Here is a 23,951-nt window from a genome sequence, read left to right as displayed (position 1 = left end):
CTCCTCATGGCCATGCAGCTCCAGGTGATAAAGCATCATTCGTTCCCTTTCCATTCACCTCATTTGCCATTCTTGGCATTGACTCTGCTTTCTGGACCATCTCCATCCTCCTGGAGATGCGTGCTCCCTCCCTTCTCCTGAAGCCCCTTCACCTCACTCCTGAGTAAGGATCTAAGACTACATTTGTGGAAGACATCATGGCGACCACCTCCAATAAAGGCAGGCAACTTGTAGCTGGTGGCTGTCCCCAAGATTCAGCCCTCTCAGCACTGCAACTCACCAGCCCTGGTACGAGTCTTTCTCTTTGCCCATCAAAGGAAATGAACACCCAGAGCAGCAACCCCAGAACCAAACACAACCTCATCTCACATTCTAGTGTGAAAATCCCTCACCTGCTTGAATGGATGAATTGTGAATAAATTGCGTTTTAACAGAAATTAAGTGACTCTTACTTTCACACTACTCCCTAAGACAAAACCAAAGATGTGTTCTAGTAGCAAATACCTGAGCCTTTGGAGAGACTAGAGATACAAATACAGCAGGAATTTTTAAATCTTATATTCAAAGCAGAAAAAGACACTATGAAGTGGTAGTAATATTCAAAATTATCATTCTTCTGTGCTGTGGTCAAGATGTTGCCTAAGTTTAAAAACACAGAAACTGCAGCATAGAGCCAGAGATTTAGAATGTGATTGTCCAGAATTGGGTCTTTGCCATCGTTAGACCTTCCCAGAAGCCTTAGCAATTTGGCAAAGCTCTGCTCCCATTACCAGAATGAAATTTCTAATTTTACATCCAACGTGAGTTTGAGTGCCTTTTGACTCCTTACTCTTCTTGCTCAATTATTCGCTTTCCTGTTGCGTTTCCTCAGTACCTCCTCTATATGTGTTATACTTCCCTTTACAGGGAAGGCTAAGAGCTTCTTCCTTCATAGCACAAAGCTAAGAGCTGAAATGACCAAATTGGATGATGTACTGTTCGAAAACTCTTACAAACTGTAATGCTGCCTAAGTATCCGTCATCATCGTGAGAGTTTCTCCTTAATGGCAGAGGAGGTTCCTAGGCAGGGCAGGGCCATCGATCACAGGGCACGCACGGGAACCTCCGGGAGCCAGCCTCTTCCCACTCGAATCGGCTGTATTTAGCGACAGACAGCATCCTCCTTAGGAGATGCCAAAACCGTGATTGTTCAGATGGCAAACGCCATCTGAGAGGTGGTGAGCCTCCTTCTTCTGGCCAAAATGCCACTAAGCCTCATTTTGAAAAGCAGAGCAAGAGCACACACTGGGCAGGCGCAGGCTAAGGCGCCACGTGACGGACACAGGCGCAGCACGAGCGGTTTCGGCGGCGGGGCGCGGGGCGGGGCGCGGGGCGGGGCGCGGGGCGGGGCGCGGGGCGGGGCGCGGGGCGGGGCGCGGGGCGGGGCGCGGGGCGGCGGCGTTTCTCCCGGTGCTGCAGCCCACAGCTGTCCGCTCCCCCAAAGTCAAGGCCAGCGCTGCTGCTTCTGTCCCATCTCTGAAAGCGGGGCTGCTCAACGTCCGCACGGGTGACAGCCGGGGCTGCATCACGGCGGGATCACTCTGGGGCCGTCCTGTGCACTGCAGGGGGCGGGGCAGCCACCCGGGTCCCTACCCGCGAGACGCCAGTGACTGCACCCTAGTCGTGACCACAAACGTCCCGAGGCGTTGCCAAATGTCTCCTGCGGGGCAAAATCACCCTGCTTGAGGGCCACTGACATCTCTCTCTTCCCTAAATTTCCTCCTGTGGGTCCTGTGGGTCCATGGTCCTCAGGCCTGGCTGCGCACTGGAATCATCTGGGGAGCTCTGAAAATGCGGATGCCTGGGTGTCGCCCTCACACATCCTGGTCTCATAGTCAGCGGCGTGAATTGAGCACAAGAGCTTTAAAATTTTCCCAGGTGATCCCAATGTGCAGTGAACTGGTCACTCCAACTGGCAGTGGGGCACACCAAATCTTTGCTGCAGTGACAGCGACACGATCAGAACTGCTTTATGAAAATTGTATCGACTGCTGTTTGCTGGATGGAGAGGAGATGGGAGAGGCCGGAGTCAGGGTGACTGCACTCCACCAGAGAAGATGTGGAGACACCACCCAGTCGAGGCAACAAGGTGATGGGAAACTAGGCATCAAGGTGAGGGAGAGGGGATTCAGGGCTGAGTCCAGGAGTTCAGCGTGGATTCCTAGAAGGACGGCACATGGGGAGATCAGTGACGGAGGAGTTTCCTAGGGTCGCTGTCACAAAGTGCGACAAACTGGGTGTCCTTCCACCAGAGATTATTCTCTCCCAGTCCTGGGGGCTACAAATCCGAAAGCAAGATGTCTGCAGGGCCAAGCCCTCTCCAAAGGCTCGAGGGGAGCACCCATCCTTGCCCCTTCTAGATTCTGGGGGTTGCTGGTGGTCCTTGGCTTATAGGTACAGCTTTCCAACCTCCACCACCACGTGGCACTTTTCCTGTGTGTTTCCCTTATCATGAGGACACCAGGCACAGTGAAACAGGGCACAGTCTAATTGAGTATGGCCCTGTCTTAAGTTGGTTACATCTACAAAGACCCTACTTCCAATGGGGTACATTCACAGGTACCAGGGCTTAGGGCTTTGACATATTTTTCTGGGGGCTACAGTTCAACCTACAATGAGTGAGGTAAGTGAGTGAGAAAGTCTACCAAGTCTGGAAGCCCCGTGGGCAGCATCTGTGCAGCTGCTCAGACTGGTCGAGTTTGGGCATGAAGACTTGGGCATTATCAGCAGAGAGGAAGCAATTACCATCATGGGAAGGGGTGAGATGCCCACAGAGGAGAAAGCCTTGTGGGACCACCCAATTTGGGGGTCTCTAATGGAAGGACTACTCAGGGGATGCAGAGGATGCAGGAGACCTAGGGCAGCACCCTGTCATGGAGGAGGAGGGACTTCTGAGAAGGAAGAGGTGGTCCACAGTCCAGGCAGCCAGAAGGCCAGGACTCGACAAAGGTCACTGGAAGGGAAAATTCCACTTTCCTTACCAGCGTCAGTAGAAAGATAGAATGGAAAGCAGACTAGAGAGGAAGCAGGGGGAGCCTACTTTCTAAAGACACGTGACAGTGGCGGGAGGGCACGAGAAAGACACTGGCAGAGTAAGGGGAGAAACACAGTAAGGAAAAGAATCCTGAAACATTTTATGTTGAAAAGGCGGTGGTGGTTGAAAGAGAGGGATTTCATATGAGGCAAGTGAAGATGGAGAAAAAAATAAATGGCTATCCTAGGACAGGCGGAGGGCCAGCTCTTGGGGGGAAATGGAGGTAAAAGGGAACGGTTCCCCAAGATGCAAGGAATTTCATCTTAGAAGAGGTGGCGGGGGCAGGGAGGGAAAAGGGGCTACCTGTCCGGCCCTGAGAAGGGTACACTTGTTACTTGATGTAGTCCACGGCACAGCCTGAGGAGGGAGGGATCGTTAGCCCCTTTGACAGGTGATGTCACAGAAGATGCGACAGTGTTGATCGCAGTAAGGAAGGCAGCTTGCCCTGAGCGCTGACTGCCTGGGGTCCAGAGTGGGGCTGAGTCTTCAGGAGGTCAGAGCCCAGAGGCAGAGCCAGGGAGATAACTCCCTCCCTGCGTGTCTCATCACCCTGGGGAGAAGTGGACCCCAGTATGATGGAGCCCCACGGAAAGCCAAAACCCAAACAAGGACCAGGTGATGGGTTTTGAAACTAGCTTTGATTAAAAAGGGGAAAGTTTCTATTTCTTCCTGTGTACGCAAGGCATGCACCAGTCCCTACTCCATTAGCCAGAAACCCCAGGGCCCAGGGTATGCTGTTACTCGGAGGGAGCTGGTGGTTCAACCTCAAAGCTGGGTGGAACTGGGGTGCTCTCTGGGGGATTTTTCTCACATCATCTGCCAAAACCCCAGCCCACACCGTCCCCACCCAACTCCTCTTCTTCTCCTGGAAGGCAGAGCCCAAAGCCCACCTCCTTGGTTAAATCCACGCAGTCTCCTCTTCCTCCTGTCCTCCCCTCGGGTGCTCAGTTATAAACGCTGCCTCTCTGAATCACAGCTACTTCCGCTGGAGAGACACTTTCCTGCCTCCCACACAGGTGGGAGACCAAGACTTGTACCAACTAGGACCAAACTGGCCCTCAATGTTATACCCCTAAGGAAGGCAAGGCTCTCCATCTTTGGCCTCTTTGAGGCAGGAAGCCAGACATTTTCAAATTTAAAGTTAAATCACAAGGCATATGCCCTCTGGAAATTCTTAGTGGAAGTTGGAAAATGACGGGATGAGCCCATCAGGGTAGGAATAAAGATGGTGCGGGCCCTTTAAATTCTGAGAAGTCAAAGGGCATTACATGAGGCCTTCTTCATGCCTAGCAGCTTCTCCGGCTGGTTCCTTGTCCTCACCTCACTGTCCTCACTTCCTCACTGTGCAGGAGTCACTGTCACCTTTCCCTGAAGTGGGGTCAATGTGTGGATTAAAGGGTTTCTACCTGTTGGGCTGCTGGGTAAAGGTTCTGTATCAGGCAGGCGCACAGACTCTTACCTCCCTCTTGGGGAATCAACCCGCCCCCCAGGCCCACCCCCGACAGTGCTGACTTCGTGTAGATCTGAGCAGCAGAAGGCATCAACAGCCCCAGGGGCCGGTGATACCCTCCCACTCTGTACACGAGCCTCTGCTATTATCCCCAGGTCATCACACAAAGACTGTAAGCACCATCTACCAGGGACACTTGGCCGGGTCCCTTCAAGAGCCGTTTCCACCTGCTGCAGGCCAAAGAGGGCTGGTTGTGGAGACCAGGGAACAGGCTCAGTGTGCACCCAGCGGCCCAGCACACCCACACGAGACGTGAGGCTAGCGCAGGAGGGGTGGACAGAGGTCAGCACTCGGGGACTGAGGGTCCCTCTGTACCAGTGTTGCTGCAGGAACTTTAACCCATGCTTTTTCAGTTTTGCCTTCACGACGGCATTGAGAGGCCCGCATAACCACCCACTTCGCATAGACGAAGGATCCAACACCAAAGGGAGCCAAAGGGACTTGCCAAGGTCACGCAGGCGGTCAGAGGCCGAGCTGAGTCCTGAGTCAGCCACTGGATGTCAAAGCTGGGAACTCGTGAGTCAGGAAGCCACGACGGAGGCCAGGAGGTCAGGTGCACCAACTCAGAGAATCCGGGTCACCACCAAAGCCTTGCTCAGAAAGGCAAGAAACAGGGGGCCGCGAACATCCGCGGAGTCAGGCTCCCTCGCCCGCTGGCTTCCAGGCCAGCTCCACCATTTACCACCTTATTATACCACACAACCTTTCTGAGCCTCAGCTTTGCCATCTCTTAAACGGGCTCTTAGAGATGGCCCTTCGTCAGGTTACTCAGGGCAGCGAAGGACTGCACGTAGAGTCTCAGCACAGTGCGTCCTCCGCGCTGCTTACGAAGGGCTGTCACTGCTGTCCTGTGTTCTCCATGCTCCCACCAGCATCACAGGTCTGAGGAACAGGCGGTGCGAGGAAGGAACAGCTGCTGATTCTCTGTCGTTCCAGATCCGTCCCTGTCCCTGACGGGCTCACTTCCGTGCCCTCGCCCGGCCTGACTGGATGTCTAAGGGCACGCCCTACCCGACACCTGCCCCCCCCACCTCCCTGCCGAGGTACAGCTTGGATGCAATGCCTGCGAGTAATCTGCAAGTAAATCAATGGAACTGAGATGAACAAGGGAACGCGATTAAAAAAGAGGTGCCTCCAAGGGCACTCTTCAGCAAATTGTCCAGATTGGTTTCTGGAACCTGGAGGGTGGTGCTGACACCTGGGTACTCAAGATCAAATTAGATTTGCCTCTGATATATACATTTTTTTTACTCACAGAGAGTCCCGCTCTCAGAAGGGCCTCAAGCTTGGTTTCACATTCTTCTGTCAATGTCTGGAAATTCTCTGTAATTTGATCTTTGAACTTGGGTTCTGCAAGTGAAATCCAATGGGACAACGGAACATGTGTATGAGCAGGGGACCTAGGCGTTCCTTGCCCCCTCCCTGCGTACAGCATTCACAGCACCCCATGCACAGGATGCCGGTGGTCCACGAGGCACGGGAATTTCACTGAGATTCACTGTCAGTACAGGGGAAGGAAGTTATGTCTACCGTTGAGTGCGCACTGGCTCTGTCTTGCCGGTCATGATGACGTGGGCAACTCACCTCTCAGCCTGTTTCCTCACCTTTCTCTCCACGTGACCTTCCTGAAACTACCTACTCAGATGAAGGACGATGGGCATCCCAAACAAGCAGTCTCACACCAAGTGATTCTGATAAACACATCAAAGTCTGAAAACCACTGATTTGTGGAAGAGTATGATTCTCCAACATGCAGCTTGACAGAATATTTGAGACTTACCAGTACGGAGCTTGACAAGAGAATATGTGAAATTTACTTTCTGATGTTAGAATGCCTGTTCTTGCTACTTCAGGGAAACACCTAGGATTGGCAGATCTGTAACTCAAATGCCCTCAGATTAAAGTCTACAGAAAACCATTGCCTTGTTGGATCAGCTGCTGGGTGGTCCAGGGTTGCTATAAAACATGAACTGCACAAAAATGTGAGCTATTTCATTTAGTCTACTGCTGGTGAGAATCTACACTACAAAAGACCAAGCCCCACATATTTTAAAATATATTCACATTTATGCAAATACATATTTTATTAAATTGCCTCTTCTGTTTATTTTCTGGGATAGAAATTAGGAGAAGTAGGATGAAGTCACTTAAGTGACTCCACTACTTTACTCCACTAAAATGATCAGGGGGCTTTGAAAGTTGGAAACCATTGGGACAGCTCAAAAAACCCTCCCTGCCAAATCATACAGAAAATATCCTAGAGTGTAGAAAGGCAACCAATGCAGAGTAAATCTTACCAATCACACTGAAATGGATCAGTAATATTTTACATCATTAAATCAAACATGATGACTTTTTATTGGGGAATCTACAGATTCATCTCAGAGGAAAAGGTAAAATCTGAGGAACAACCTCTGTATAGACTCCGAACCCAGGAACGAGCATGGCAGACGAGGACAACCACCTGCTGGGTATGCACCAACATCTCTGGGACTTGAGCTGTGTTCATCATGGCTAAATTTGAAATTTTAAGGGGTGATTTCACGCCTGCTATAGAAAATCACTGTGCAGAAAGAGAGATGGTAGGAATTGAGACAAAAAAAAACTGTCCTAAATTTCTAAGGCAGACAGAACAGAATTCTCTCTGATCACTGAAAAAACTCCAGAAGAGTTTTTGCAATGGATGACTCAGGAACACTTGTAACAGAAAACTTTTGTGAAGCTATGATAGGTTTCTGGAGGAACGCATGATATGAAATTAATCTAGCTTTTAAAATTTACATATTTAATTTGTGGTTTTAACGTGCTTAAAAAACAGTAAATTTGAAAGGGGGAAAAAAAAAAGGCTTTCTCCAAATTCTGCTTCTGCATCTTCAACTTTATTCATTCAGCCAATCAGAATCTTTGTGACAGTGCCATTTGGAGTCACAGAGCAGTTTCCCAGAGCTTGTTATCTTTGCTCCCTTCTGAGCCAAGCCATGGCACTTCTGACAAATCTGGGGATGATGCTGAGATTTGCTCAGCAGACAAGGACCCACTGACAGAATTTGCATCTTTAGCTGGGTCAGGTGGTTAAGAGTTTCTTCTCAATTGTGGATTTGTTATTTTACATCAGTGATATACTTTATTGTGAAAAGCCATCTTTTTTTTTTTTTAAGTTACAAAAACTAGGTCAGGTGACTGTTGTCTTCTACACTGAACCCACAAGTCATTTGATAAAACCCTTCCTGCATTTTGGGAGATGAGACAGTGAAATGCTGGCAACCAGCGAGTATACTTGATAATAAGCCTGCATTTTGCACTTGCAATCAACAAAATTTAAGGTCACTTGATCATATACTCAAGCAGAAACAGAATGGGATATTGTGTTTTCAAAGTAGTTACTAAATAATGGGTGTCAATTCAGAGCAGAAGATTTCTAGTGTTGTGCCTTTGGGCTTTGTCCTTGGTCTGGACCGTGCAGATAGATGGCAATGTCGCCTAGGGTCCTAAGAGAGCCAGGCATTTCATGTTACCAACGAGGCACTTAAGATGAAGCCACCAGAGTCAAGCAACCTAGAATTTCTTCACAGAAACTACCATGAGAAGAATTTGGTTCCATTCTTCCCTGATTTTCTGGCCTGGCTTAAAATCAGCGTTACACACACAACAAATTCTAAAGCAGGAGGAAATTTTTTCAAGCCATCTGGCCTTGCTCTCCTTTTCTGATATATAAACAGAAAAGACAGGACTAAAGATTCAGGTCTGTTGACTCACAGCCAATCAAGCTCTTGTTTTCATGTGATTCAGAGTTATCAAAGTAAATGTTCTGTTAGGATGAGGTTGAAATACCAGATATGAAATGAACACACATGACACAGACAATTCTTCCTAGAGTATACATTATAACTTTCCAAAAACATGTGTGTGTATCTTAACAAAATATCTTTAAATATCCAGAGTGAAACGGACACAACAGCATAAATCTTTGGTAATCAATGCTTCTTAATGTCAATTTATCTTTTTAATGAAAAGCCACTGATAAACCATGCCAGTGGGTTGAGTACCTAATGCATGCCATGGGCTTTGCACAGGAGCTAGGAACACTCAATAAAAAGTAGCTGCTATGATTAATAGGCAAGACCGGAGTGGGGCTTGAAATGCTCCTTCACGAAGGCAATAAAGCTCCAGGATGGAGCTTGTCAACCAGTCCCAGCCAGAGCGTAATGGATGGATAATGGTCACCTGCTCCACCCACTCTCAGGGGGCAAACCTAGGATTATGGGCAATTCCCAGCCCCCAGGCTGAGATCCCACACAGGAAAGCAGATCAAAGTGCAAGGGAGTGGTAGCAGTACATAAGAATAGAGGCATACATTTATAAAAAGATAAAAAGGCAATCAGTGCACATCTCCATGCTTTATCATTCCTAACAAATTGGAACTTCTCACTAATAACCATAGCACACGAGTGTGATCTGTTCCCCAGCTGAGAAAGGATGCTTCAAGGGAATATGAAATGACTCTAAAGCACTGAAAATGATAAAGCATTAAGAGATTCCAAGCTTTTGTTGTTGTTAAACTGCCAAAGGAGAGATGCTCACTACTGTTTGCAATCGGAGAAAAATAAGCACATTCTTGATTTGGGTTAATTCTTCACATCCCAAACTCAGTATGAATTTGCAGTGGGTTTTTTTGTTCTTTTTTTTTTTTTTTAGGTGTTGGCATATCAAGGATAAACTGAACATGGCGATGTAAAACTCAAATTTATTTAGAACATTTAAACATTTTCAATTGGCCATCCTGATAATGAGCTTGCTTCAAATGTCAAAAATCATGTTTTGAGGGATCTGCTGTGTAACCTTTCCTGCTGCTCTGTCAGTTTCACAGGTAAACTGACAGGTAATTTGTTATGTTCACGTCAGTTTATCAATCAATATGCTAATTATCCAGTATATTTACTCCTTTTAAAAAAAGTAATTTTGTCATTTTTTACTAATTACTACTAACCCCATTGGAAATACTGCAAGGAAAGGAGATATGGATTTTAAACTTCTTAACCCCATGCTTATTTTAATACATTCTGACGACAAAGACAGAAATTATTTCACAGCTTAAACTGTTAGCATAAAAAATTATTATTTTTATCATTCTGAATAAAAAGCAGTAAACCTTTGCCAGAAGGGGTAACTTTTGAACTTTTCAGCCAGAACATTTCCATTCCCTTCTCTTTGCATTCCTCTTCCTCACTCGACAAAAATCCAGATACATCATTATTTCTCAATTAAAACCTTTTTAACAGTCACTGTTGGAAATTCACAGGAGACATCAAAGGCTCATTCTTTTTTAATTACTTGCAGTTGAGTACTAGCAACATCTAAAACCAGTCCTAAACTTTTTTTTCTTTGGGTAAAGGTAGATTTATTCAGAGAGATACATTGAAAGGTAAGAGAAAGGCCATGAGGTGTAGGGGTTGGGTGCTCAGATTAAAAGTAGGTACACTTTCCATAGACAGAATGTGGGCTGTCTCCAAAGAGGGAGAGAGAGGCAGCCTAAAACTGTTAAGTCAGTAACTCATTTGCTCACTTAACACACATTTATCACATGACCAGGATTGTGCTAGGCACTGTGATGTCTTGCTTCTTTTTTTTTGGAATCAGCCGTTAATATTTTTAATTGAGATGTGATTGACATATAACATTATATTGGTTTCAGGTATACAACACGGTGATTCAATATTGGTACACATTGTGAAATGATCACAATGTGTACATCCATCACCTTACACAGCAATTTATTTTTCCTTATGATGAGAACTTTCAAGAGCTACTCTCTTAGCAACTGTCAAATATAGAGCGTTACTAAGTATAGTCAGCATGCTGCACATCAGGCCCCCAGGACTTACGGGTCTTATAACTGGGCGTTTGTACCTTTTGACCCCCTTCACCCATTCCGCCTGCCCAGCATCCCTGACAACAACCAGTCTTCTCTCTGTATCTACACTGGCTTCTCATTTGAGGAGCAAGGGAGCTCCTCGGAGCAGAGGGACACCTTCACTTCCGATTCAGCAAATATTTATTCATCCCCTACCCACCGGTGTGCGGGCGCTGTCACGGCAGCTGGAACCACAGCGCATCCACCTGAACGCAGACTCCGTGTCCGATTTGTTCCTGGGTGCAGGCCGCGCATCTGGCCCTGGGCAACTGTTACCAGTGTCGCTGACTGGCCACCAAGAGGGCTCTGGTCCTTGGCTGCCCGGAACTCACACAACCCACAACCCTCAGGAAGACGTGGGGGAGCCACGGCTGATCTTGGCGGGCTGGGGACAAGGAAGGCTTCAGAGAAGAACACTACTTGATTGGGTTCCTGACGGGTCAGGAGCAGGAGTTTTCTCCCTGTGATACGTTTAGGAATTTCACAGTTTCTTTGGGAGTCCTAGACTCCCCTGTAAAAATCAGGAGTTTAAGTGTTTCTCCAGCTCGACCTGGGAGGCAGGTTACTCAACTCCGTCTCAGATCCTCACTGGTAACCCCCTTAAAGTGACTGGGAGATTAAAGAGAACATAGCAAAGTGGTGAGAACAGTTCCTGGCCCCCATAAGTAGTGTTCAGTATATTTCAGTGTCGATCAAAGTAATCATTTACACGTGCCTTTTCAAAGCTGTCATTATATGATACTTTTTTTCCAAGTCGTACCTTCATGATCTGTGGGCTGCCAGAACCATCAAGAACTCAATGAGGGTTCCGCGCATCACCGAGTTTCAAATCTGGGGAAAGAAGTCTGGTTTTTGGGGTCTGCTTAGCTCCAGTTTCATCCAAACTTTACATGTTTATAGTGAAACATATAAGTACATGATCACTGTTAGATGTGATCTAACTCACTCAGCCAGATACGCACTAGCTCCAGCTCCTGCAGATGCGAAGGGAGCAGCGGCTTACAGGCGCACCGAAACTGACTCAGAAACGCATACAAATGCATACTGATCTTATGCCACCTGTTGAGGTTTTAAAAACAAACAAAGGAAACATGTTAAGCCATCACTTTGTGATCTATGCACATTTGAGCAAGACAAATCTTGGGCTTGCAACCAGTAGCAGTTGTTAGAGCAGGCAGACAGCTAGATATGAGCGGGGGGGGGGGGGGGGGGGGGGGGCGGGGCGGCCACAAGCCAAACGCAGGAAACCACAGATCATGTAAGCAGCAGGGGCCCTTGGGCAGAGAAAGAAAAGCAGGAACCTTGGGGCTGATAAGAGATCATGCTTTTTGGGGTGACAAGTGGCCTGGAGAAGAACAAACAAAGGTGAGAAAAGGCAGGAATTTCTAGTGTCCATATATAACCTTTTGCTCATTATGCCCTCATTTCAATAAAATCAGCCTTGCAGATCAGAAGTACCCATCATGCACTGATGCCATGACACTTCCGATCCAGACTAAATAAAGACAAAAATCCCTCCTCCCTTTGGGGAGGTGGAGCTGGGATGATAATCAGGGAATACGACCCCAAACCCTTCCCTCCCCAATGAATATTCTACCCATTCATTTTTACACCCTATGTAACTCACTTGCCAAAGAAACTCAGGGCAGCCACTCACCTCAGCCTGCCCGCTCTCCCCTTGAGAGTGTACTGTCCATCCTTTAATAAATCCTCACTTTACTTTTTTAACTGCTATGTCTTGTCTCTGAATTTTTTCTGAGACAGACAAGAACCTGGAACACTGGTTCATCTACTGGCAACACAGTCACTAAAATAGATGGCTGATCTTCTTCGCTATGAGATCACCAGTCTGCTATGATTTTAACCAGCATAAAAGATTGATGCAAGCTATTTATGAGCTTCAGTTCTAATGCTAACGCTTGTATTTATCACACCAGCAACAAGAACCCACCCAAAGGAAGATTCCAGACCTTAATTTAAGAAAGAATCAAATCCACACTGCATCATTCACTTAATACCTGTGTGCATCCAGGTACATGACCTGTTTCTTTGTAGAGGTGAATAAATGGACTTTAACCCTAATTTCTAGCCATTGTCAGACACTCCACAGGTATGAGGATCTTCCCATTTTTAAAGTGCAAAGATTGATTAATCATGTTTGAGCTTTTCAGAATTTATCAGGAAGAGAAACAAAGATGCAATGCTTAATATATTAACAAAGTACTTTTAGAGACCACTGCAGTAAAGACATCCTGTACTTTGTTTCCCACCTAAATCGTACAACCATCCGTATCTACCCAGTAATCAATGCAAACCTAGAATTCAATTAACATTCATTTTCTAGTTTTGATGATATAAAATCCTAGAATCCACAGAGTACACAACACGTAGACATGACAGGTATATGAACTGCATCTAATGAGTCATGTGAACTTTCAGTTTGGAAGCACATTTGCAGATCTTAATGGCTGGTAATGCATGAGTTATTCTTCAGTTATAAAATTCACACTTTAAAAAAACTAACTGGGCTGTAATGTATCCATGAAGAATTTAATTCATTTGCCCACATAAAAATCAGCCACTTGGAGCACATAGTAAAATAAGTTTTCCCTGCTGCTGAAGGGAGCATTCCACAGCCAATACTGTCATCTCACTGTATCCTGAAATCTTGGCTAAATTTGCCACATAAAAATCACAGTTGCACGCAGGAAAATTTAGCTACCCATCTAGTTATCTGAAAGGAGAACCAATGGAGGAAGCGGAGAATTGATGAAAATAAACACAGCTCCAAAGATCTTAAACCATGGTCAGACAGGCTTTGAAAGTTCAAGGATTTAGATCATGCTTCAGTCAGGACCTTGGCATAATCAAGTTTTTGCTGCCGGTCTAGGCGGTGGCACCCCCGAGCCCCCGTCCCTTGCGTAACTTCTCTGCCTTGTCGCATTTAATAATTATCAGCACAGAGCCTTCCTGAGAGGGGGACGGCGGGGCCAGCGAGCCCAGGGGGACCCACTCATCTGGGGTGGGGGGGCGCACCCCCCAGGGGCATCACGGGTGACTGGAGAGGCCGCCCAGCTCAGCCCCTTTCTCCCTGCACAATGCGGGCCGAGCCCTCAGAAGCCGCCTTCACCTTCTTCATCATAGTTCATATCTCAGCTATGACAGGCTCAAAAAAGACTCGGAGGGGAACTGTGCCTCAAATTAGCATTTTCCTCCCCTCCACACAATAGAGGCTTTTAAGCTTCTGCTTTTTAAAAGCAGGGGAGAGAGAGGAGGAGGGGCAGAGCCAGGCTGCTCTTAGCAACAGTGTCTGAATGTCAGGATCTGCCTCCCCCAAGGTGACTGGCCTGCTTTCCCATTTTCTTAAAGCAAGCCTCCCCTAGGATGGCCTCAAAACTTATTTGAAAATATTTATTGAGCCACTGAGTAATCTATAGCCTTCCTCCTACTAAATTTCAGTTAAGCTCTTTGATTAAAAAAATAATAATTAAAAACTCTAAACTCTTCCTCCAATCTTCCTGGGGAGGATAACATTAAGACAGGAGGGAAGGGGGCAGGTACAACTGTGAAAAGAATGACAAAACAGATTGCACCAAGATGATGGAAGATTCAGATCCCAGTAGACTTTGAGATTTAATATATGATAATTAAAATAGAATAGCATGCTAAATGGTACTCCCATTGGTGCCAGGATGGTTTTAATGCTGACCATAAAAGGTCAAGGGTGGGTGATGGCTCAATTCCTGGGAATCCCACCACCTCCCCAAAGTACTCAGAATAATCCTCCCACTTGTAACATATGAAGTATAAAATGTAATAATCCCCATACCTCCAGAAACCTCCCCTCCTAAGTGAGATGGACCAACCAGCCTCTGTCTATGGAGTGTGTATCTACTTTTACTTTAAACTAAGCTCCCAACCCCCACACCTCATGGCCTTTCTCTGGCCTTCTGAAACAGTCTGCACTCTGTCTATGGAGAGTGTATCTCTCTTAATAAATCAACAATTACCCAACTGTAGCTTAATCTTGAATTCTTTACCGCATGAAGCCAAGGACCCACACCTAGTGGGGGACATCCTGGAACTCATTCAAGACCTGGGAAACAACCATTCTCTAGTCCCACATTAACAGTGACATCTGCTTCTAGTGACTAGCAGCAAACCCCTGCCTAGATGTGTGCTTGACTGCACATGCCCCCTTTCACTGAAATCATATATAATACTGAGTTCTCCCCCTGCCTTTTCAGAACAGTTTCTCAGAGCTTTCTAGGATGCTGTCTCCTGGACTATAGTCCTCATTTTGCCCTCAGATAAAATTTAAGTGATAACTCTTATACTATGTGATTTTATTTCAGTTGACAGTTTCCAATCTCTTTCTTTTCTCACTAAAAGAAAGAGGAAAAGACTGAAAGACACTGTAGATGCTCCAACTGCTCTATACTTGACTACAGGGTGCTAGCCATCACTTCATGTTAACTGGACTTCCTTGGAGGCTGTCCCTGTTACCTTTGTTTTTGCTGATGGAGACTTCTAAAGCTGCAACAGGCACTGGCTGGCCAACCAGACTGGAACATTTGAAGGGTCCTAAACACATGAATCCAGTGCAGTGCTAACTGGTGCCTGCTGAGGCCATATGACCCCCAGTAACTTCTAGCACTTAGATGTCCACCTGCATCCACCTGCTCATCTTTAGAAGATAAATTCCTGAAGAGTGTTTTTAGACAGCATGAGGAATATATTCCAGGCAAAGATAAAATCCCAGAAGAGGAAACAAATATGAGATAGGCAATTTATCTGAGAAAGACTTTAAAGTAAGGATGGTGAAGATGTTCAGAGAACTCAAGAGGAGTACAGATGTACAGAGCAAAGTTTTTAGCAGAGTTGGAAAACATAAAGAATACCCAAACAGAGTTGAAGAATAAAAATCACTGAAATGAATAACACACTGGAAGGAACCAAGAACAGACTAAATGAGGCAGAAGAATGGATCGGTTAGCTAGAAGATGATTAGTGGAAATGACTGCAGAACAGAAAAAAGAAAAAAGAATGAAAAGAAATGAGGATGGTTTAAGAGAACTCTGGGACAAAATAAAGAGCACTAATATTCACATTATACAGGTTCCAGAAAAAGAAGAGGGAGAGAAATGATCTGAGAAATTTTTTGAAGAGATAATAATGGAAAACTCCCCCAACTTGGCAAAGTAAACAGCCACCCCAGTCCAGGAAGGGCAGACATTTCCACACAGGATTAACCTAAGAGGAACACAGGATTAACCCACCAAGGCACATAGTCATCAAATTGACAAAAATTAAGGATAAGGAGAAAATATTAAAATCAGCAATAAAGGCAACAAATAACATACAAGGGAACTCCCATAAGGTTATCAGCTAATTTTTCAGCAGAAACTCTACAAGCCAGAAGGGAGTGGCAAGATATATTTAAAGTGCTGAAAGAGAAAAATTTACAACCAAGAATACTCTATCCAGCAAAGCTCTCTTTCAGATTTGATGGAGAAATGAAATGTTTAGCTTCACAGATAAACAAAAGCTAAAAGAATTCAGCACCTCCAAACCAGCTTTACAACAAATGTTAAAGAAACTTCTCTAGTCATCAACCCACAAGAAAAGAGAATAAAAAGAAGAAAGAGATGGGAAAAGACCTACAAAAATGAGCCTAAAACAACTAACAAAATGACAATAAGACCATGCATACCAATAACTAACTTAAATGTAAATGGATTAAATGCTCCAACAAGAGACATAGACTAGCTGAATGGATACAATAACAAGACCCATATATATGCTCTTTATAAGAGAACTACTTCAGAGCTAGAGACACATTCTTCTCAAGTGCACACAGAACATTCTCCAGAATCAATCACATGTTGGCACACAAAACAAGCCTCAGTATACTTAAGAAAATTCAAATTATACCAAACATATTTTCTGATCACAATGATATGAGTTAGAAATCAACTACAAGAAAAAAATGCAAACACATGGAGGCTAAACAATATGGTACTAAACAATCAATGGATCAGTACAGAAATCAAAGGGGAAATCAATCAATATTTTGAAACAAATGAAAACAAAAACACACTAATCCAAAACCTCTGGGATGTAATAAAAGCAGTTCTAAGAGGGAAGTTTATAGAGATACAAGCTTACTTCAGGGAACAAGAACAATTTCAAATAAACATCCTAAACTTACACCTAAAGCAACTAGAGAAAGAAGAACTAACAAAACCAAAGTTAGCAAAAGGAAAAAAATCATAAAGATTAGAGCAGAAATAAATGGAACAGATAATTAAAAAAAACAACAGAAAACAGCAATGAAACAAAAAGCTGACTCTTTGAAAAGGTAAACAAAATTGATAAAGATTTAGTCAGACTTAACAAGAAAACAAGGGAGAAGGCCCAAATTAATAAAACCAGAAATGAAAAAGAAGTTACAACTGACACCACAGAAATACAAGGGATCATAAGAGGCCACTAAGAGCAACTACACACCAACAGAAAAGACAACTCAGAAGAAATGGACATTCCTTAGAAAGGTATAATTTGCCAAGCCTGAACTAGGAAGAAATAGATAATTATGAATAGAACAATTACCAGTACTGAAATCAAATCAGTAATTTAAAAACTCCCCAAAAAAACAAAAGTCCAGGACCAGATGGCTTCACAAGTGAATTCTACCAAACATTCAAAGAAGAGTTAACATCTATACTTCTTGAAAGTATTTCAAAAAATCTGCAGAGGAAGGAACACTTCCAAAGTCATTCTAGGAGGCCACCATCACCCTGATACCAAACCCAAAGATATCACAAAAAAGAAAATTATAGGCCATTATCACTTTTGAATATAGATGTAAATCTCCTCAATAAAACATTAGCAAATCGACTTCAGTGATGCATTAAGAAGATGATACACCATGATCAAGTGGGATTTATCTCAGGGATGCAAAGATTTTTCAATATCCTCAAATCAATGTGATGCACCACATTAACAAACTGAAGAATAAAAACCTGTAGTCATTTCAACAGATGCAGAAAAAGCTTTCAGTAAAATTCAACATTCATTTATGATAAAGAAAAAAAACTATCCAGAACTTGGGCATAGAGGGAACATACCTCAACATAATAAAGGCCATATATGAGAAACCCACAGCTAATATCATACCCAATGGTGAAAAGCTGAAAGCATTTCCTGTAAGATCAGGAATAGGACAAGGATGCCCACTCTTACCACTTTTATTCCACATAGTTTTGGAAATCCTAGACATAGCAATCAGAGAAGAAAAAGACATAAAAAGAATCCAAACTGGAAATGAAGATATAAAACTGTCACTGTTTGAAGATGACATGCCACTATATACAGAGAACCCTAAAGAAGTGACCAGAAGACTACTGGAACTCATCAATGAATTTGGTAAAGATACAGGATACAAAATTAATATACAGAAATCAGTTGCTTTTCTATACACTAACAACAAAATAGCAGAAAAAAACATTAAGGAAATAATCCCATTTACCATTACACCAAAAAAGAGTAAAATATCTAGGAATAAATCTACCCAAAGATGCAAAGTACCTGTACTCTGAAAGCTTTAAGACACTGATGAAAGAAATAGTAGATGACATAAACAGATGGAAAGAGATTCCATGTTCTTGGATTGGAAGAATAAATATTGTTTAAATGACCATACTACCCAAGGCATTATACAGATTCAATACAATCCCTACCAAATGACCAATGACATTTTTTACAGAACTGGAATGAAAAAATACTAAAATTTGTATGGAAACACAAAAAAGCCTTAACAGCCAAAATAGTCTTGAAAAAGGAGAATGGAGCTGGGGAAATCATTCTCCCTGACTTCAGACTATAGTACAAAGCCACAATAATCAAAACAGTATGACACTGGCACAAAAACAGACACATAGGTCACTGGAAAAGGATAGAATGTCCAGAAATAAAACCACACAATTATGGTCAATTATTCTATGACGAAGAAGGCAGGAATATACAATGAGAAGACAGTCTCTTCAATAAGTGGTGCTGGGAGAACTGGACAGCACCTGTAAAAGACTGAAATTACAACATTCTCTAACACCATGTACAAAAATAAACTCAAAATGGATTGAAGACCTAAATTTAAGACCAGAACCTATAAAACTCCTAGAGGAATAAAGGAACTCTGACATAAAAAACAACAATATTTTTTTTCAAACCAGCTCCTAGTGTAATGGAAATAAAAGCAAAAATAAACAAATGGGACATAATTAACTTAAAAGTTTTGCACAGGTAAAGATACCATCAATGAAATAAAAAGACAACCTACAGAATGGGAGAAAAATAATTGCAAATGATGCAACCAACAAGGGATTAATATCCAAAATATACAAATGGCTCATACACTTTAATAGCAATGAAACAAGCAACCCAATCAAAAAATGAGCAGAAGATCTAAATAGACATCTTTCCAAAGCAGACATCCAGATTGCCAATAGGCACATGAAAAAATATTCAATATCACTAATTATCAGAGAAATGCAAATCAAAACTACAATGAGGAATCACCTCATACCAGTCAGAATGGCCATCATTCAAAAATCCACAAATGACAAATGCTGGAGACAGTGTGGAGAAAAGGGAACCCTCCTACACTGCTTGTGGAAATGTAAACTGGTGCAGCCACTATAGAGGACAGTTTGGAGAATCCTTACAAAACTGAAAATAGACTTACCATGTGATCCAGCTATCCCACTTCTGGGTGTATATCTAGAGAAAACGCTAATTAGAAAATACACATGAACCCCAGTGTACACTCTATTTGCAATACCCAAGACATGGAAACAACATAAATGCCCATCGACAGATGACTAGAAAATTAGAAGTTGTGGTGTATTTACACAATGAAATACTACTGCGGTATAAAAATGAATGAAATAATACCATTTGCAGCAACACAGATGGAACTGGAGATTGTCATTCTAAGTGAATAAGCCACCCTGTCTTAGGCTATCCATTATGTGCACACTCCTCATAAGCAGAGTCCATGTTTCTTTAGCCCTTCTATTCTATAGAAAACCCTCAAGTGTTACTGTTATTTGCACTAGCCAAATGAGCTTTTCCTGTTTGCATGGGGACTGAAGGCTAGGAAACGCAATCTGCAGCTCAACTCACTCACTGCCCCAACCAGGGCAGACTTTGACCCATGTAATTTACGTTTCCCTCTGAGTCCACTACCAAGGATGTAAGTCTTGATTTATTTCTCTTTCCTTCCTACTAGATTATATATGTATCTTTTTTATAGTCTTGGTCGTATAGAAGTCTTTCTGACCATTTTGAATTAGTTTTCAGTGAGAATTGTTACACATGTAGTTGTATTTTTCATGTGTTCATGGTGGGGGCTGAAATCCACATCCACATATTTCCACATGATCTCCCCTAAAATGAGCATTCTGAAAGAAAAGAGGGAACTTAGTCCATAAGCATGCAAAGATCTATGTGCAATGCATAACTTCATTACCTTGGAAGTGCAGTCTTCCTCAATCTTAGGGCTAAAACCCTGCCTAACACCTTGACTGCAGCTTTACAAGACTCTGAGGCAACTGACCCCTACCTGACTTATTTCAATCAGTATAATGCCTCAAGTGGCACTTAAGGTGTCACAAAGGGCAGGTTTCCTTCTTTTTTATGGATGAATAACATGCCATTGTATATCTATATATAACATATTCTTTATCCGTTCATACATTGATGCACTCATGTTTTCATGTCTTAGCCATTAGGGTCCCAAGCATACATTAAATGGACGGCTTGCAAGTTATGCTGACAATCAAAGTCAGTTTACTCATATCAACTAGATCAAATAGACAGTGGTAAATAATGAATGTCATTTTGAACCTAAATTATGTATGAAATTAGAGCATATGTAGCAGTTGATATAACACGAGCACTCAAAAGGAACCATTTCAGATTTTAAAAAAGTAGCATCCCATACTGCTTCTACACAATGCAGAGGGCAAACACTAAAATAATAAAAGTTTCCATAACTATACATGGGATTGGGATCAAGACACAACTGTTCATCTTTATATACTCTAATTGTTAATTCTTCATTTCATGCATTACAAACGTACTTTTTCAGTCTTTTTCTTTCTTCGAGTGGTACTGATATATTTTGATGTACATAGATTGCTCTTAACTTTGATGCCTTCAATTTGACCAGTTTTTAACTTTATAGCTTGATAAACCAATATCCAGTACAAAATCACTAACTTACATATCTATAATTATTATAAACTTTTAAGTTTTTCTTTTCATATTTAATCTTAAATTATCTTAAATATATTTTTCCTATGATATGAAGTACAAATTCCCTAATCTTTGGGTTACTGATAGTATCCCATTAAATTTGTTCCTTCTCTCAGAGCCCTAGGAAACAGAACAAGGTTTATGTTAATTTCTTGGTATAATATTTCAACACTTTGCAAGAAACAGAAGTTTAAGTTTTATATCTATTGAATAGCTCACAGATAAAACATAAATCTGTTTAGGACTCTAGAGCAGGAGTATGCCCACCACCTGATTTTATAAATTAAATTTTATTAGAACATGCTCACATCCTGAGAAGAAAATAGAGTAAGCTCTTTCTGGAATTAAAATTTTTTAAAGTAGTCATGTATATAGAGGATTTAGAAAGCCATGAACTGGCTCAGGCAAGATGATCAGAAAAGACCTCAGAAGTCCTTAAGCTTTTTAATTGGGCTGATGTTTAAGTTCAAAACAGTTTTAGATAATTGGGGAAGGAGTGCCCACAATAGAGTCAATTATAAAAAACTAGGACAGCTTCTGGCATATATTAGCCTTACAATTAACTGAACATTATCAGTTAATTTTCACATAACTGAAAGGAAGACAAATTAATCAAACATGACAAGAAAAACTATTTTCAAAAGTTGCTTGGTGGGGAGGTAATTGCTCAACTGGTAGAGCCCGTGCTTAGCATGACAAAGTCCTGGGTTCAATCCCTAGTACCTCCTATAAAAATAAATCAATAAATAAACCTAATTACCTCCTTCCCCAAAAAAAGGAAGTTAAAAAAAATTTTTAAGTTGCTTGGAAAAGACTCAATATACATGAACATATAAAGCCTTCAAAAAGCAAAGCAAACAAATATGTAATAGTCAAAAGCCCAATTTTCAATAAAGAAATCATCACATACAAAGAAATAAGAAAACACAAACTATTCAAAGGAACAAAATAAAAAGATAGTAACAAACCCTGAGTGAGTCCAGACTTTAGAATTACTAGACAAAGATTTTTCAATAACTAATTAAAATAGGTCAAGGAGCTAAAGAAAAAAAAATACACAAAGAATCTAAGAAACTCAGGAAAAGAAGTATAGATAATACTATGTCAACAGAGGCAGAAACTGTAAAAACAAGCTAAACCAAAACTCTGTCAGTGAAAAATAAAGTACCTGAAGTGAGTATTTTACTAGAGGGCTTTATAGAGCAGGTTTGAGCAGGTAAAAGAAATAATAAGCAAACTTGATTGTGTCTCAGGAGTAAAAAGAACAAAAGAATGAAGCAGAGTGGACACAATGTAATAGATTTATTGGTTATGAACAAGAGAACCAAAAAAACAAAAAAACAAAAAAACAAAAACCAAACCCAACATATTTTGAATAAAAAATAAGGAGAGAAAAGTAGAAAGATTATTTCAAAAAATAATGGCCAAAAACTTCTCCAAAATACACATGAATATACAGGTCTTAGAATATTAATAAAAACCAAGCAGAATAAAATCAAAGAGACCCACTCACACCAAGACAAATTATAACACTTTAAGACTTTCAAAATAAATAGAGAGGCACAAATTACCATAGAAAAGGGATCGTCAATAAAATTGTGAACTGATTTCTCATTAGGAAAGTGAGGGCTAGAAAGTAGTATCATGATTTATTCAAAGCACCAAAAGGGAAAAACAAAACAAAACAAAAAACGGTTAAGTGAGAATTCTATATCCAGGAAAATTCTTTTCAGAATAGGGAGGCTGTTGTTGGCAGGCACCCCAGAGATTCGAGCAAGAGGACCATGAACCAGTAATAGAAGTGAGTCCTGGTCCCAGGCTCAGGTCTACCAGTTAGCTCCTGCAGCCTTGGCCCTGTTTGGGCAGTGAAAGACACTGGAGAAGTTGCTGTGGCAGAACCAGTGTTCCCTGAACTGTGCCATACGACAGCTGGACAATGAGCGATAGAAACTAGAGACCAAGGAGAAGAAAATAATTATAGACATCAAGAAAATGGCCAAGAAGGGCCAAATCTACGCCATGCACGTCACAGCAGATGTGGTGCCCACGTGGCATTATATGTGCAAGTTTGTGCTGCTGCAACCCAACATCCAAGCTGTCTCAGGACCCAGATAGTCAGCTCTAACTCAATAGCTCCAGCTGTGAAGGGTGTCACAAAGGCCATGGACACCATGATCAGCTGAAATTGCCCCAGATCCAGAAGATCATGATAAGTGTTTGAGCTGCAGGCGGATGCCATTGTCAATGTCATGGATGATGAGGAAGATGAAGTGACACTTTTGTAGCCTATGTCCTGGATCAGCTGGAGTCGAACCTGGCAGATGAGCTGTCAAACCTCCCCGCCTCCAGAGGCTTGCTGATCCAGTGGGACTACCAGTGGGAAGGAAGTGGAGGCTGAAGCCTCTGCCCTAGCTGATGCTGATGCAGACTCATTCGAAGGCCATGCCACATGAGGGAGCCAGTGGATGGCTCAGAATTTTCACTGTATCTTCTGTAATAAAACAGATAAGACACTTTAAAAACTTTCCTCAAAAATCAGAAGGAAATTAAAACTTTCCCACATGAATGACAGCCAAAAATATTTATTACTACTAAACCCTTCACATCATATTAAACACTAAAAGCAGTACTCCAAGTAAATGAAAAGACACTAGACAGTAATTTGAAGGTGTAAGAAAATGTAAACATATCCAGAAAAGGTAAAAACATGAGCTAATAAAGACAGTATTATTGTAATTTTGGCTTGTAACTTACTTTCTATTCTCTATAGGATTTAACAGAAATGCATACAAATAATTATGTCTATGTCCCCATATACACAATGTGTAAAGATGCAATTTATGAAACAATACCATAAAATGAGGTGCAAAAATTGTGCCAAAGCAGTAGACGTCTTGTGTGAAACTTAATAAGAAGAAAATTGCTTATTTTAACAGAAAATTCCAAATTAGAACAACTAATGTTATAAGCTCAAAAATGTTTATTTCTACGCCCAAATATATACATTTAATATATATATGTACATTATATATATATGTTTATATATTCACTCATTTTATCCAGTATCCTATAGGTTTATTCTATGATAAATTTTAGGGATACATTATTTAGGCCTCTAACCTGTACTTTCTCTTTTC

General features: G+C 42.3%; 1 pseudogene; it reads left to right on the top strand.

The window, feature by feature from the left end:
* Positions 1-1,926: 1,926 nt before the first annotated feature.
* LOC135320378 (charged multivesicular body protein 2a-like) lies at positions 1,927-23,267 on the top strand (annotated as a pseudogene).
* Positions 23,268-23,951: the final 684 nt, after the last annotated feature.

This window comes from Camelus dromedarius, chromosome Y (genome assembly GCF_036321535.1).
Source record: "Camelus dromedarius isolate mCamDro1 chromosome Y, mCamDro1.pat, whole genome shotgun sequence".
NCBI classification, from domain to species: Eukaryota; Metazoa; Chordata; class Mammalia; order Artiodactyla; family Camelidae; genus Camelus; species Camelus dromedarius.
The sequence above is the reverse complement of the archived record's forward strand: the minus strand, read 5'-3'. Positions and strand labels throughout refer to the sequence as shown.